The sequence below is a fragment of the Octodon degus genome, unplaced genomic scaffold (assembly GCF_000260255.1).
Source record: "Octodon degus isolate 3935 unplaced genomic scaffold, OctDeg1.0 scaffold00055, whole genome shotgun sequence".
Taxonomy (NCBI): domain Eukaryota; kingdom Metazoa; phylum Chordata; class Mammalia; order Rodentia; family Octodontidae; genus Octodon; species Octodon degus.
The window spans coordinates 6,069,245-6,083,446 of record NW_004524631.1 but is presented as its reverse complement, the minus strand read 5'-3'; positions in this window follow the sequence as shown (position 1 = coordinate 6,083,446).

Sequence of the window (14,202 nt, the reverse complement as noted above, 5' to 3'; positions counted from 1 at the left end):
CTCCCAAACCAGGAAGTGGTGGCATAAGCCTATAATTCCAGTGATGGGAAGCTGAGACAGGAGGATCACTTAAAGAATCTGAGCTGTGTAGTGAGACCCTGTACTGAATAAAATGAATAAATAAATAAAGATGATGAAATTTGGAAGACATATTTCCTTATTTCAAAACTTTCTACAAAGCTAAACTAATCAAAACAGAGTAAAAAACAAAACAAAACAGGGTGGTCTTGGTGTAAGGACAGACATATAGAACAATGGACCAGAAAGCATGAAAATAAACCTTGCATTATATGGTCAAATGATTTTCAACAACCAACAAGACCATTCAGTGGAAGGAAGGATAGATTTTTTTTTTTCAGCTAATGATACTGGGAAAGCCAGATAATCCACATGTCAGAGAAAAAGGGGGGGGAAGAGAGGAAGGGGAGAGGGAAAGAAGGAGAAGGAAGAGGGGGGAAAGGGGGGAAGGAAGAAGAGAAAAAAAAGGAGCTTTGAAGAGGAAGAGGAAGAAGTTGTACCCTTACACCACATACCAAAATAACTCAAAATGGATCATGAATTTGGAACTATAACTCACAGAAGAAAACAGAAGCAAAAAATTTCATGATTATTTGGCAATTTTTCTTGGGCCTGTCGACAAAAGATAAAATAGGTGAATGGGACTATCAACATTTAAAGCTTTCATGCATCAAAGGACAGTGTTGAGCATTAGAAGACAAACCACAGTATGGGAGAAAAGATTGGCAAGTCATATTCTACTACTGGATTAACATGGAGAATAGGGATTGGCAAGTCATATTCTACTACTGGATTAACATGGAGAATAGGGTCTGGGGGCCTCATTCAGTGGTAGAACACAATTAACATTCAAGGAGTTCAGTCCCTAGCACCCCTCCCCAGAAGAGAAAAATCCAAACTAAAGAAAACACACAGCTAAACAAGCAGGCGCTGTGACACTGAGCTATATCGCTGGGGATGGGGAGGAGGCAGGTGAGGAGAGGTGACTGGGAGGATATAGTTGGAGCGTGTTCTTGGCATGCATGAAAATGTCACAACAAACCCTATCATGCTGTACAGCATAATGAAATGAAAGAATTTGAAAATGAAGAATGAAAATAATTTGCCCTGACAAACTTGAAAACAGTGGACAAAGGACTTCAATAGATAGTTCTCCAAAGAAGACATACAAATAACTAATAAACACATGAAAAGTTAAAATAAGGAAATGTCTTCCAAATTTCATCATTTTCGCTATTTTTATTTATTTATTTGGTACAGGGTCTTGCTATGCAGCTTGGACTCAGTGATACTCCTGTCTCAGCCTCCCCAACGCTAGGATTACAGCATGTGCCTCCACTGCCAGTTCTGAGGCTAGCTCAGCATGCCATACCGGGGATCAAACTCAGGACCTTGTGCTTGCCAGGCGGGTGCTTAGACCACCAAGCTATCTCCCTGGCCTCCAATTTCATCATTTTCAAGATTGTTTTGACTACTGGGAGACTTGAGACTCCATGTGAACTTTACGGTGATTTTTGTAGTTTGCCAAAAAGTGCTTTTGGGGTATTGATGTGGATTGCCCTGCATCTGTAGATTGCTTTCATGTATTGTTGTTACTAACAGTGTCAAGTCTTTAGGCTGTGAACATGGGGTATCTTTTCATCTATTTATGCCTTCATTAATTTCATTATTGTTTGCAGTTTTCAATGTAGGGATCTTTTTCCTTCTTAGTTTATTCCCCCCCCCTTTTTTTCTTTTTAATTTTTTTTTTTTCTTTTTTGGTTCTGGCAATCAGACCCATAAGTTTATGTAAGATACGAAAGCAAGTGCTCTCCACTGAACTACTGAGCTACATCTCCACATCCCTTTTTTTTTTTTTTTTTTGAGACAGAGTCTCACTGCATAGTTTAGGTTGTCCTTGAATTTACTATGTAGTCCATGCTAGCTTTGAACTCTTGGTGATCTTCCTGCCTCAACCTCCCAAGTGCTGGGATTATAGGCATGTACTACCATGCCTGGCCCATTTTTATTCTTTTTGAGGCATTGTAAGTGTAATTACTTTTTTAAAAAAATGTATTTAATACAGGGTTTACAGGGTCTCACTACGTAGATGGGACTCATAGTGATCCTCCTGTTTTCAGCCTCTCAAGGGCTGAGATTACAGGAATGTGCCACCATGCCCAGGCTCAGTTGCATCTCACAGTGCCCCGAGGGTTGCGGCTGGCAGGGCAGGTGCTTTAATCCACTGAGCTATCTGAATGACCCTTTGGAATTACTTTCTTAATTATCATTTTGAATTATTTTACTGTTAGTGTATAGAAATGCAACTGACTATTGCATGTGAATTTCACATTCTGGGACTTGGCTCAGTTCTTCATTAGCTCTGATTGTGTGTGTATGTGTGTGTGTGTGTGTGTGTGTGTGTGTGTGTGTGTGTGATCTTTTGGGTTTTCTACATCTACGATCATGTCATTTATGAATATAGATAGTTTTATTTCTTTAAAATTGGGATGTTTTTAATCTCTTTTTCTAACTTAATCAATTTTACTAGAACTTCCAATAACATGTTTAATGGAAGTGATGAATGAGTATTCTTGTCTTGTTCCTGAGCCTAGAGTAAGTTTTTCACCAATAAGTATGATATTAGTGGTAGCTTTTTTATATATGACCTATTTATCCCATTGAGGGTGTTCCTTCTATTTGTATTTTATTGAGTTTTTATGACAAAAAAGTGTTGAATTTGTTGGATGTTCTTTCTGCATTGAGGTAACCTTATGCTCCCCCTTTCATTAATGTGTTCCATTACATTATTTAGCATTCATACATTGAATTACGTTTCCTTTTTGGGAATACATTGCCTTAGTCATAGTGCGTGATTACTTTAATAAGATGATGACTTTGTTTTGCTAAGATTTTGTAAAAGGATTTTTGCATTCATATTTATAAAGGATATTTGTTTGTAGTTTTTTTTTAAGTGTCTTTGCTTTGGTATCAGGGTAATGTTAGCTTCATAGAAAACATTGTTTTTTATTTTTTGAAAGTTTATGAAGGATTAACTTTAGTTCTTTTTAAAATGTTTGGTACAATTGGTGGGTAAAGTCACCTGGATTGGGGCTTTTCTTTGTTGGGAGTTGTTTGTTTATTTACGTATAAGAACAAAGGATTTATTCTGGGTTCTTCAGTATGTACAGCAAGTGCTTTAGCACTGAACTAACACCTTAGGCTTCTTATTTTCATGAGGCAGGGTCTTACCAAGTGGCTGGGTCTTGAATTTGTAGTTCTCTTGTTTCCGCTTCCTTCGTAACTGGGATTACCAGGTTGTACCAATACACCTGGCTTTTGACTGCTGGTTTAATGTCTTGACTAGTTTCAGGCTTATTCAGATATTCCATGTCTCCTTGAATTCATTTTGGCTAACTGTGTGTTCCTACGTATCTGTCTCTTTCATCTAGGTGATCTGACTTTGTGACATAAAATTGTTCATAGTATTATCTTGAAATCTTTTTATCATGAAATTAATAATAGTCTATCCACTTTTTTTCATCTTTTTCTATTTCTCTGTACTTGATAATTTGCACTGTGTGATTTTCAAATTTAATATTTTTTGGGGAGTGGAGGATTGGTTAAATCAGTTAACCAGGTAATTTTCTATTTCATTTATTATACTTTTTAGCTTCATAACTGTTGTTTGGTTCCTTTGTTGGTGGTAGTGGGGACTGAACCATGCTAGGCAAGCACCTTACCTGGAGTTACATTCCCAGCCCTTGGTGCCTTTTTATAACATATCTTTATTGATGTTCACATTTTGTTTATTCATTATCTTTCAATTCCCTTTTGTTCAGTTTTCATGTTTTGCTTCTAGCTCTTTATTTTATATTTCAGTTCTTGGGAAACAGGGTTTCCCACTTGCAAGGTAAAGGGCTCTACCACTGAACTATTTACTCTAGCCCTTTGACTATGTTTAAAGTAATTGTTTTGTAACATTTGTCTTATAATCCTCATATTTGGGCTTCTCTAGGGATCGTTTTTGATAATTTGTTCTTTCAAATGGCTAATGTTTTCTGGTCTCTTTGTGTCCCTTGTGGATATTTTCAAATTGAGCATGTGACATGCATAATGGGGTAATTCTGTAAACTAGATTCTTCCTCTTCCCCCGAATTTATTGGCTTCATTTGTTTTTTTGACAGCTGAAGAGTACATAGTGGTCCATTTGTTTTGAGACCTTTACACAGTACTTCCGTAGACTCCTCTATTACCTGTTCTTAAGCCTTGTTCTCTTAGCTTATGATCACCTAATGTTTGGTGGATTTCCCTAAAGGGCAGGAGCCAAGCAAAGAGTCCAAAAAATAAGCTGTGTATGGTGGTACATGTCTGTAATCCCAGTGCTTTGGGAGATGGAGGCGAGAGGATAGTAAGCCAGTCCCACCTGGGCAACCTAGAAAAACCCTGTCTCAAAAACAATTTAAAAAATGGTTGGGGGTGTAGCTTAGTGAAAAGACTTTGGGTTCAATCTCTAGTATGACAAAAAAAAAAAGGCAAAAATATGTAAAACAGAAGTCAAACATTCCCCCATTCATTCTTCACAGCTGAACTCTGCCTGGCACTCCTTCCACACTCAGGGCTTTCTCTGACACTAGGGATCAGCCTGAGGTGGATTTAGCCCCAGCAACTAGGCCAACAAGAATAATTAAGGCTAAGGCTTTTTCAGGTCTTTTCTGGTGTGAGTTTTGCCTGTGCATGTGTGTGGGTTTCTAAATTCTGTCACCTGCGTGCTCCTTTGAATGTTCTGGTGGCCAAATGAATCTCCCCCCAAATTGTCTTCCAGGCTTTATGCAATATATTAATTGTTTCCTCCTGTACCCAGGCATCTGTGTGTCTGTCCCCTATTTTGAGTTTTTTCATAAAGTGTTTAGTACTTTTTTTTTCTAACCTAACACTCAAATTAGGCAAAAACGGAGATGAGAATTTTGAATCGGTCCTTTAAGTATCCCCCAGAGAGGTACAGCAGACATAGATAGTAATTTCATTGGGGCAGACTATTTATTTATGAGACAAAATTTTGCTTTATAGTGTAGGCTGCCCTTGAACTAACTGTGTATCCCAGGCTGGCTTTTAGCTTAGGGTGAGCCTCCTGTCTCAGCCTTCCAAGTGCTGGGATTATAGGTGTGCACCATCACACCCAGTTTGAATGTAGTGATTTTAAAATGAAGTCTATTCTTTTCCTTTTGATTGAGATCAGGAGATGGCACCTGGGGTATGCTTGCTGTATGCTCAAGACTGCTGGTAAGCTGGAGAGGGGGCTGGACGAAGGCAAGTGCTGTCTCCACATTTGGAAGAAATTCTTGACTGTGTGTTTGCTTGGTTGCTTGATTGTGTGTTTGGGTGGCACTGAAAATTGAATCCAGTACCTCATGTTTGCTAGATAAACATTGTATATCTGAGCTGCACCCAAATCCTGCTATAAACATTTCACTATTTCACGTAGCATCCCAAATATTTTTCTTCTCCCTTTCTATCCATGTGGGAACTAGTGTTTAGAGCCTCTTAGTTCACCATTTCCTCTCCTACCTAGCTAGTCTTTTCTTTCTTTCTTTTTTTTTTTTTTTAAAGAAAACAGTTATAAGTGTTACATACCACTTTTGTCATACATTATTGGTCTACCCTAGGACGATGTGGAGGGCATTGCACAAGAGTGTGGACAACAGCAGAGTCACACTGGCAGTCTGCATAAGGACAGAGGCTTTAGAGGCTGCATAAGGACAGTACCAAAAATCCCCTTTCCCTCAAGATCTTGACTGGCACCAAAGAATTTTATACATTGAAGTTAGAACTTTCAGCTGGAAAGATTTAAGGGCAGTTTAGCTCAGGTAACAGTAATTGCTGTTTGCACTGGCCTGATAGCAAAACTGGACCAGGCATTGGACTTCCAAGAATGTGTCAGACACAGCGTCTGCCTCTGAGGAACTTCTGGATACTGGACTATGTGCAATGGATGGACAATATGATTAAGTGAAACAGTAGAGGTCTATAGAGGGGCTAATAGGAGGGTACACTTAGCTCAGCTTGGAGAGTAGTTACCTAAATAGAGCTTTGAAATAGTTGGGGAGCAGTCAAGTCCTTCTCTTATGGAGAATTTATCTGTTGATAAAGGCCTGCATAAGGTGGTTTTGGGATCCTTGGGAACTCCATAGGAAGAGGTAGGAAAAGATCTGTTCTTGTGCTAATTATTGCTTTTGAGTGCACAGAGAGTTAACTGAATGGAGAGCAGGTATAAATCGTGGAAGAGGAGAAAGCACAAGGTTGCGGAGTTCAGATTGAGGGGACTAGACACTCCTTGGAGGAGGGGGCAGCACACAGGGGAAGCGTTGCTTACGGGGTTGTATCATAGAGGGCTGTGTGATTTCATGTCCCAGTGTTTGAACTATGTCATATGGTGAAGAGCACTGCAAGTGACATAGGACAACTATTAAAGTGCATGCGTAGCTTATGGGGACGTGAGTACTCTATAGACATACATATGACACACTTAAAAATAACATGTCTTAAATTTTAAAAATTAAAATAATTTCACATTGAAATAAATCATATTTATTATAGAAAATTGGAAAATGTCTAAAAAATAGAGAGCAAAGCCCCTCAATTTCATTACCCAAATTGTTTAATATTTCAATGTATATCTTTCAAATATATATATATGTATATATATATATATATACACACACACAGACCCATATGTTTTAAAGCATCCAACTGTACAGTATTTTGGAGTAGAATTTAGTAATTTCTATTTGGAAAACATATTTCATAACATCATCTACTTAAACACTTAAATTATAAATTAAAAAACTTAATTGAACACTTTCATAATACTTTCTTAGATATATATCTTAGAAGATGGACCAAAAATATATATTTTAAATCCTTTTTGTATACACTGTCAAGTTCTTTGGCAAAGGGGCATATCAGCCATGCTGTCTATTTTGCGATGTTCATTCTATGGCTTATTTTTATTAAATCACTTTCTAGGATTAATGGGCCTTTGAGTGCCCTCCAGTGGCCAAACTAATTTTGGCAAAAAAAAAAAAAAAAAAAAAAGTGGAATTGAAAAAAAAAAAAAAAAAAAAAATCTATGGAATTGAAATGGAATCGTTTCTAGTTAAATCTTCAGGGCAAAGAGACAGGGATGCTAGATTTAGCTCTCAGAAGGTCTTATCTCGAAGTTGGGAGCAAAGAGACACATTCGCTTTCTGTTCAAATTGTTATTCTTATGCTACCAGATTATGGAATGTTTTGAATTTCACTGCTGTGTCGTATGAATAGTGATGATGCTTACAAGCAGACTTTCAGCCAAGTGATTCACTATTTTTTGGCATAGAAACAGATATTTGTTGAATACTTACTATTTGTTAGGCATGGCTCCAAGAGTTTTGCATTAGAACAACACCTTTTATTCTCACATTACTATGAAATATTTACTATTGCAAATTCCATTTTACAGGCAGGAAATATTAGCTACGTAGGCAGCAAAATGGAAATAATTGGTCTTAGTCTATAAACTAGAGAATTTGATAATGTGGTTTTCTAGTTAAATAATTTTCTAAATTTTTTTCTTCCTTTTCTATTGAGTATTGAAGTCCTTTATTACCATTATCGTTAGAAAATGTCATCTTCAATTTGGGCTTGAAATAAGGACTTCTAGAGTCCCTCAGGAAATTGAATTAGACATGATGTCATGAAATGGATTTGGAGACTTCTGATACAGAAGTGGACAAACAAAATTGGCTGTTTGAAGACAGAAAAGAGGACTCAAACTTAAAACTCCAGGTGTTTCATTATTTTGGTTAACTGTAAGCTAAAGAAGGCAAATTAGAGATAAAATGGTCTCTGAAAGAATGGCACAGTTGCAGTGATAAAGGCTAGGAAATGGCACTCTGAAAAGGCATTCCTGTAGTGGCTGATTTTTTCTGAGATGAGATTTCACTATTTGTCATTCATGCTGGTCTTGAATTCCTGGGCTTAGGTGATCCTCCTGTCTCAGCTTCCTGAGTAGGTCAGATTTCAGGTATGTGCCGCCATGCCCAGCACAGGAGTTGGCCTTGGCGTTCTAGATGGAAGCAGTGTATAAAGGTGCTGCTCTTCTCTGATGGAGATGCATTGCTTGAGTCTGATATCTCTCAATAGAGACTTTCTTCTTTTATTGTATTTTTTAGGGAAGGGTCTACAGGGTGTTCAGGGTCTTACTACTAGATTGGACTCGTAGTGATCTGCCTGTTTACAGACTCCTAAGAGTTGGCATTAGCACCACCATGCCTGGTCTCAATGTGCCCCCGGGAGTGGGGCCAGCACGGCAGGCTGGGGATTGAACCCCAGGCCCCTGCGCTTGCTTGCAGGTGCTTTAATCTGTTGAACCATTTGGTTGGCCCTCAATGGAGACTTTTTTGATTGAGAACTGAGCATCAATATCCCTTCTAGTGGAGAAGACTGTCATTCTGGTACTCTTGGAGGCTGAGACAAGAGCGTTGCAAGTTCAAGCTCACAGTAACTTCGTGATGTAGCGAGACCCTGTCTTAAGCTCGCAGCACCCCTGCTGCCCACAAAACCTGTTTGCCACAAGTGTTTACACTGTGATTTTTTTTTTTTTTTGCGGAACCAGGGATTGAACTCTGGCCCTTGCGCTTGCCAGGCAAGCACTTATTCTACTGAGCTAACTCCCCGGCCCCTATACTATGAATTTGTGCCATAGTATTTTTAAAAATATATGTTTGTGGAACTTTGTATTATCAACAAGATGAATTTATCTTTTAAAACAGTCCTATTAAAAGTATTTGCTTTTAAATTAATAATCATATAATAAATAATTTCATATCCATTCCGTTTCCATATCCTAAAGAGTTGCATCTTGTTTAATATATGAAGAAGGTTGTCTCAGAGAAATACACATCCTAGTTGAGTCTAGTTGGCCCTCATTTTGCGTTGGTGAAGTTGAGGTTAATCATGTTTCTCAACAGATCGCAGCTCCCTTTACACAGAAAATGTTCACCAACCATGCAGAGAAACAAGATAACCACTAGTAGTCGCTGACAGCCTACTCCTGCGGGCCAGGCTTTGCTCTCCCGGTGGGCCTTGGCTGCCGGTCTGCTAACTCTGTTTTTAGGTGTAAATGGAAGGAGAACCATTAACTCTGCTGTTTCCTTTGTTCGTCTGATCTTGAGGGCTTTGACTGGTCCTTGAAGCCTTCTTTCCAATACTATGGAGTAAGAATTTGCTCAAGTCACAGGAAACACTCGTTACATTCTTTATAATGAAGGAGTATTTGGCTTAGGGTTGGAAGGTTTTTCTAGGGCTGTTATGTCAAGGGATGGCACCATAGTTTTGAAAGAGAATTAACCGAGAAGATCTTGGGTGGTCTGGAAGCCAACTGTTGCCATCTAGGATTGGACAAGGCAGATACTCTCCCAACAGCACGTGTAGGTGCACAGGACTGGGAGTGCTAATTTTTTAACTTCTTTTCTTTCTTTCTTTTTTTAAAGGGTAGAATTAATATTTTATTGTAATTTATAATCAGATGGCAGTTGGGTATATAATTTCCATACTTTTTTCCCCTGTAAATTAAAAAAAAATTAAAAGTTTTAAACAGCTGTAGTTACGTTCTTCAGAAAATACAGACTGACTCATTAATGGTGTCTCCTTATTAGCACCAGAAAACTCACTCACTTTCTCCCCCTTTTTAAAAAAACTGGAAGGTTGACAAGCACTTGACTTCACAATCTGCAGCAACATCTTGACAGTCATCCACATCTATTTCAAAGAACAACACATTGGAATATTTTTCAGACAGGGAATGAAAGAAAGGCTTGATCATTTTGTAAGGCCCACACCACATGACTGAGAAATCAACTACTACAAGTTTATCTCCTACACCAGCCAGGGCTTCCTGAAAGGCCTTTTTGCTTTCGACCTGCTGCACCTTGCTGGCTGCTGGGGACCTGACGAGCTGCTGCTACCAGCTACTGCTACTGAAGCAAAGGATGGAAGTGGATGGAAGGCGCCTGACATAGCTCTTAACTTCTTTTCTTGTGCAAATCTGATCCTAAGTACAAGGAGAGCTTGAGGAGTAGAGTTACAGCCAGGGAGGGTGGATGATTTATTTTATTGAGAAACAAATATCAATGAGACAGTTTCAAAACTCCTTAATAGGACAGTTTCAATAATACATTGTACATTGTTATCTTCTTAGTGGTTATCCATAGTACAAGATGCAGACAGAATGTCCTGTCCAAACACTATTAGTACAAATCTTTCTTCTCATTGAATTAAGCGAAAGTAGCTGTATATCTATCCTAACTATTCTGCATATACAGATACAGATACAAAATGGTCCTTCCTTTGTATCCCCTTTTTTTGTTTAGTCCTGTCAGAAATGGGTATTCCATTGGTACCTAAATATTATAGGTGCGTGAATTCAGCAAAATAATTCAGCACAGTCTAGTAGTCTACAATAGTAGTGAGTTATCCACAGAAGTTGTTGACTTGAGCTTTTCAAAACTCAGCATATTAATATGGCTTTACTTTATATACCTTGTTTTTACACTTTTGTGCTGGATGGTTAAGACCAAGATAAAGCAAGACCTGTATAACAAGAAATGTAACTTTTGTATCTGATAAGGTCAGTCAAGTACCCTCAGGATTTATCCTGTAACCCTGTACCGCAGTTGGCAGATCCTTTGTCAGTGTCAGCTGTGTGGATGAGTCATGGCCATTGCTTGACCAATTTGCTCTCTGTGAAAGCCTGAGAAAATGTTTTCTCTCCATGTGACTCTCCTTAGGCACACTGTAGGTCATCAATCATGTTGCTCTGTGGACTCATAATCTTCTTGATCAGAAAATTTGGGACACAACTGAGTTACATGATGCTACACTATAGGTTCTCCTATGTCCTGAGTCTTCACTGATCTTGAAAGGCTAGGGTCAAAATGTTGGCTCTCCTTGCAGCCCTTCTTTTTCTCTAATTTTTTGTCTGCAAACTTAGGTTGCTAACCCTCCAGAAGAGAAGCTTATTATTACCCTACATCTTATGCTGGAAAAACTGGCTCTCTACACGCTGAAAACTAAAACTTGACCCAGGTCTATCATCATGCACTAAGCTAAAGTCAAAATGAATTAAAGATCTAAACATTAAAACAGAAACAGTAAATCTCCTGGAAGAGAAAGTAGGAGGAACTCTTGAAGACATAGGGGTAGGCAAAGAGTTCATGAACAAAAATCAAATCGCATGGGTAACACTTGAAAGAATTAACAACTGGGACCAACTCTTATTGAGGGTGGATGATTTTAGCAGACGACCTTCAGCTAGGATAGCTTAAAGGGCAGGCCACATGCAAGTGTCTGGGTCACGCGACCATCTCCTCTGGCTAGTGGAGGATTCTTGGCCCTTTGCTACCTTTGGGCTCCTGGTGCTCTGTGCTTTCATGGCTGGCTGCTTCCCTTTGGATGAACATCCCTTTCTGTTTCCTAATATGACTAGTTGAGTCAAACACATCATAATCAGGCCCCCTGTGTATGGTTTTGTACACCTAGGCCTGATCATTTACATGCTAATCTTATGATTTATCTCATTAAATAATGATAATAATCTATTTAGATTTCATCTTTACCAAAGGGAACTCACATTTCTAATTTTATGTGCCTATAAATAAATAAAATAGTGAACATGAATGAGTGTCCATTAGTGCTGGGCCCTGGCACTTCATGCCTGTTAGCTCCTCTGACTTGGCAAGGCTGCTCTTGCTGTACAGTGAAGGACCTGAGATCACCCGGCTTACTTTACCCAAGGGGTGAAGATAGAATGCGAACTCGGGAGGTTCAGTTCCAACAGTCTCTCAACTCGTTTGACCACTGGGCATCTGAATTCTAGAATCTGGCTTTGTGAACACCTCTGTGTGTGTGTGACCCCTGGGGGATCTGGGCATTGCTAAATTCCGATTGGTTAGATTTTCAACTATTAGTGGAGTCACAACAGCTCAGATTTCACAATGACTTTTGCAATGAATCGATGTTGCTTGGGCTTTGTATTGTATATTGTAATTCATGCAAAAACTTATGTGAGTGTATAAGGAAATATCTGAAAGCATCCAGATTCACAGATCCTAGCAATGGAATACTCCCTAACCACAATAGTTCTTTCAAAAAGCAGACATATTCCTGTAACATAATTTCCACAAATCAAACTCGGCATGGATACAGGAGAATATCTAGGAGTGCAAAAGCAAGAATTTTTTTTTTTAAATTTTATTTATTTATTTATTTATTTTGTGTGTGGCCAGTTCAGCCCACCAGGGGGTGGGGCTGGCTGGCATGTGGTGCTGGGGATTGAACCGTGGTCCCTGTGCTTTGCTTAGCTTAGCTTGTTCTAAATAGGTGCTTTAGACCACTGAGCCATCTCACCAGCCCCAAGAATTGTTTTCTGAAGAGATTCTGAAACATTACATTGTAATACTTGTAGCCCAGACATATGCAGGCTACTTTGTATTGGACATTAAGCCCTCTCTCTATATATTACCTTACATAATCATCAAGAAACCTTCAAGGTAGGCAAGATTTTCATCTTCATTTTACAAATGAGAAAAAGAAAAAAACAAGAAAAGGGAAATAATTTGGTGCCTCAGTTATTGGAAGTAGCAGAGTCAGGATTTGAACTCAGCACCCTGACCTGTGTTTGCAACACCTGTGTTTCATGGGGAATCACTGCGGCTCTTGGTCTCAGTGCTCAATACAGAGCCATTTCTGTTTGTGCAGTTGCTTCTACTGTCTCCTCAAGGCCAGTTGTGACTTGCAACGACAGTGCAGTAGGAGGGGCTATGGGATGCTCAATGCCTATCATTTACCACCTGTACCTAAGATTTTACAGTGTTGAATAGAATGTTTTTGTGCCTTCAGAGGTCCGTTCCACCTTGAGGTCCTTTCCACCTTCAAATTGCATGGTCAGAGAGGAGGCAGGAGTCCAGATGAACGGATCAAGGGATGTAATGAATCAAATATTTCAGAGAGGGTTTAAATTGTTTAGTATAAGGCCTGGGAGAGAGCTCGGTGGTCTCAGTGCCTGCCTCGCAAGCACAGGGACTGGGTTCCCAGCACCACATGCAGCACCTGCCGTGGAATCCTGGGCACTCCTTGCTGGCTAGTGAAACCTCTCGTGGTGGCACATGCCTGTAATTCCAGTGGGGAGGTGGAGATAGGAGGATCACTACAAGTCCGAGCTGAATAGTGAGACCCTGTACCAAATAAATAAAGAAATGAAAGATCATAAAAAATTGTTTAGTGTAAACACAGTCTAAGGAGGCCTTCTCTACAGGAGAAGGAATGCAGAAAGGTGGAGTGTTTTGAGTGCATATACAGAAGCTGGCTGAATGGTGTTGGTGAGGAAGAGGGCAGCTTACACGTACAACTTACTCTGGGTGAAGCCGTTTTCTCAGTGGAAAGGGCTATCAACGTTACAGTTGGCTGGAGCAGTCGACTGAACTATTTTTGTATTTGGTACAGGGTCTACAGGGTGTACAAGGTCTCACTACGTAGCTCCGAGTTGTAGTCATTCTCCTGTTTTCAACTTCCCGAGCGCTGGGATTAGAGGCGTGCACCACCACGCCCAGTCTCAATCGCCATCTCAGTGTGTCCTGGGGGCAAGGCCAGCACAGCATGTCAGGGATTGAACCCTGCCGCACTGTGCTCTGCCTAAGCAGGTGTTTTAGTCTGCTGAGCTATCTGGCTGGCCCCAAAAGTAACTTATTTATTTGTACAGGGTCTCACTATGCAGCTCAGACTCGTAGTAATCCTCCTGTCTCAGCCCCCCTCCCCCATGCAGGGATTACTGGTCTGCACCACCACGTCCAGTTTCGGGGCTGGCATAGCACACAGCACCTGGGATGGAACCTGGGTCCTTATATTTGCCAGGCAGGCACTTACACCACTGAGCTATCTCCTCAGCTTTGGACTGAACTTTTAATGTATCAGAAATGGGCCACTAGAGCCCGTTAGAAATTTTCAGGAACTGATAATCAGGACATCCTCCCGGGGATAGTTACTGAAGAGGCTGAGATGGGCCCCTGGAAATTTCCCCATACACGCTGTGCGTTGAATTTGGGCTACTTTATAGACTTTCTCCTGTCTTTTCTTGCCTATTATTTATAATCAGCAACTGTCTCCACCACA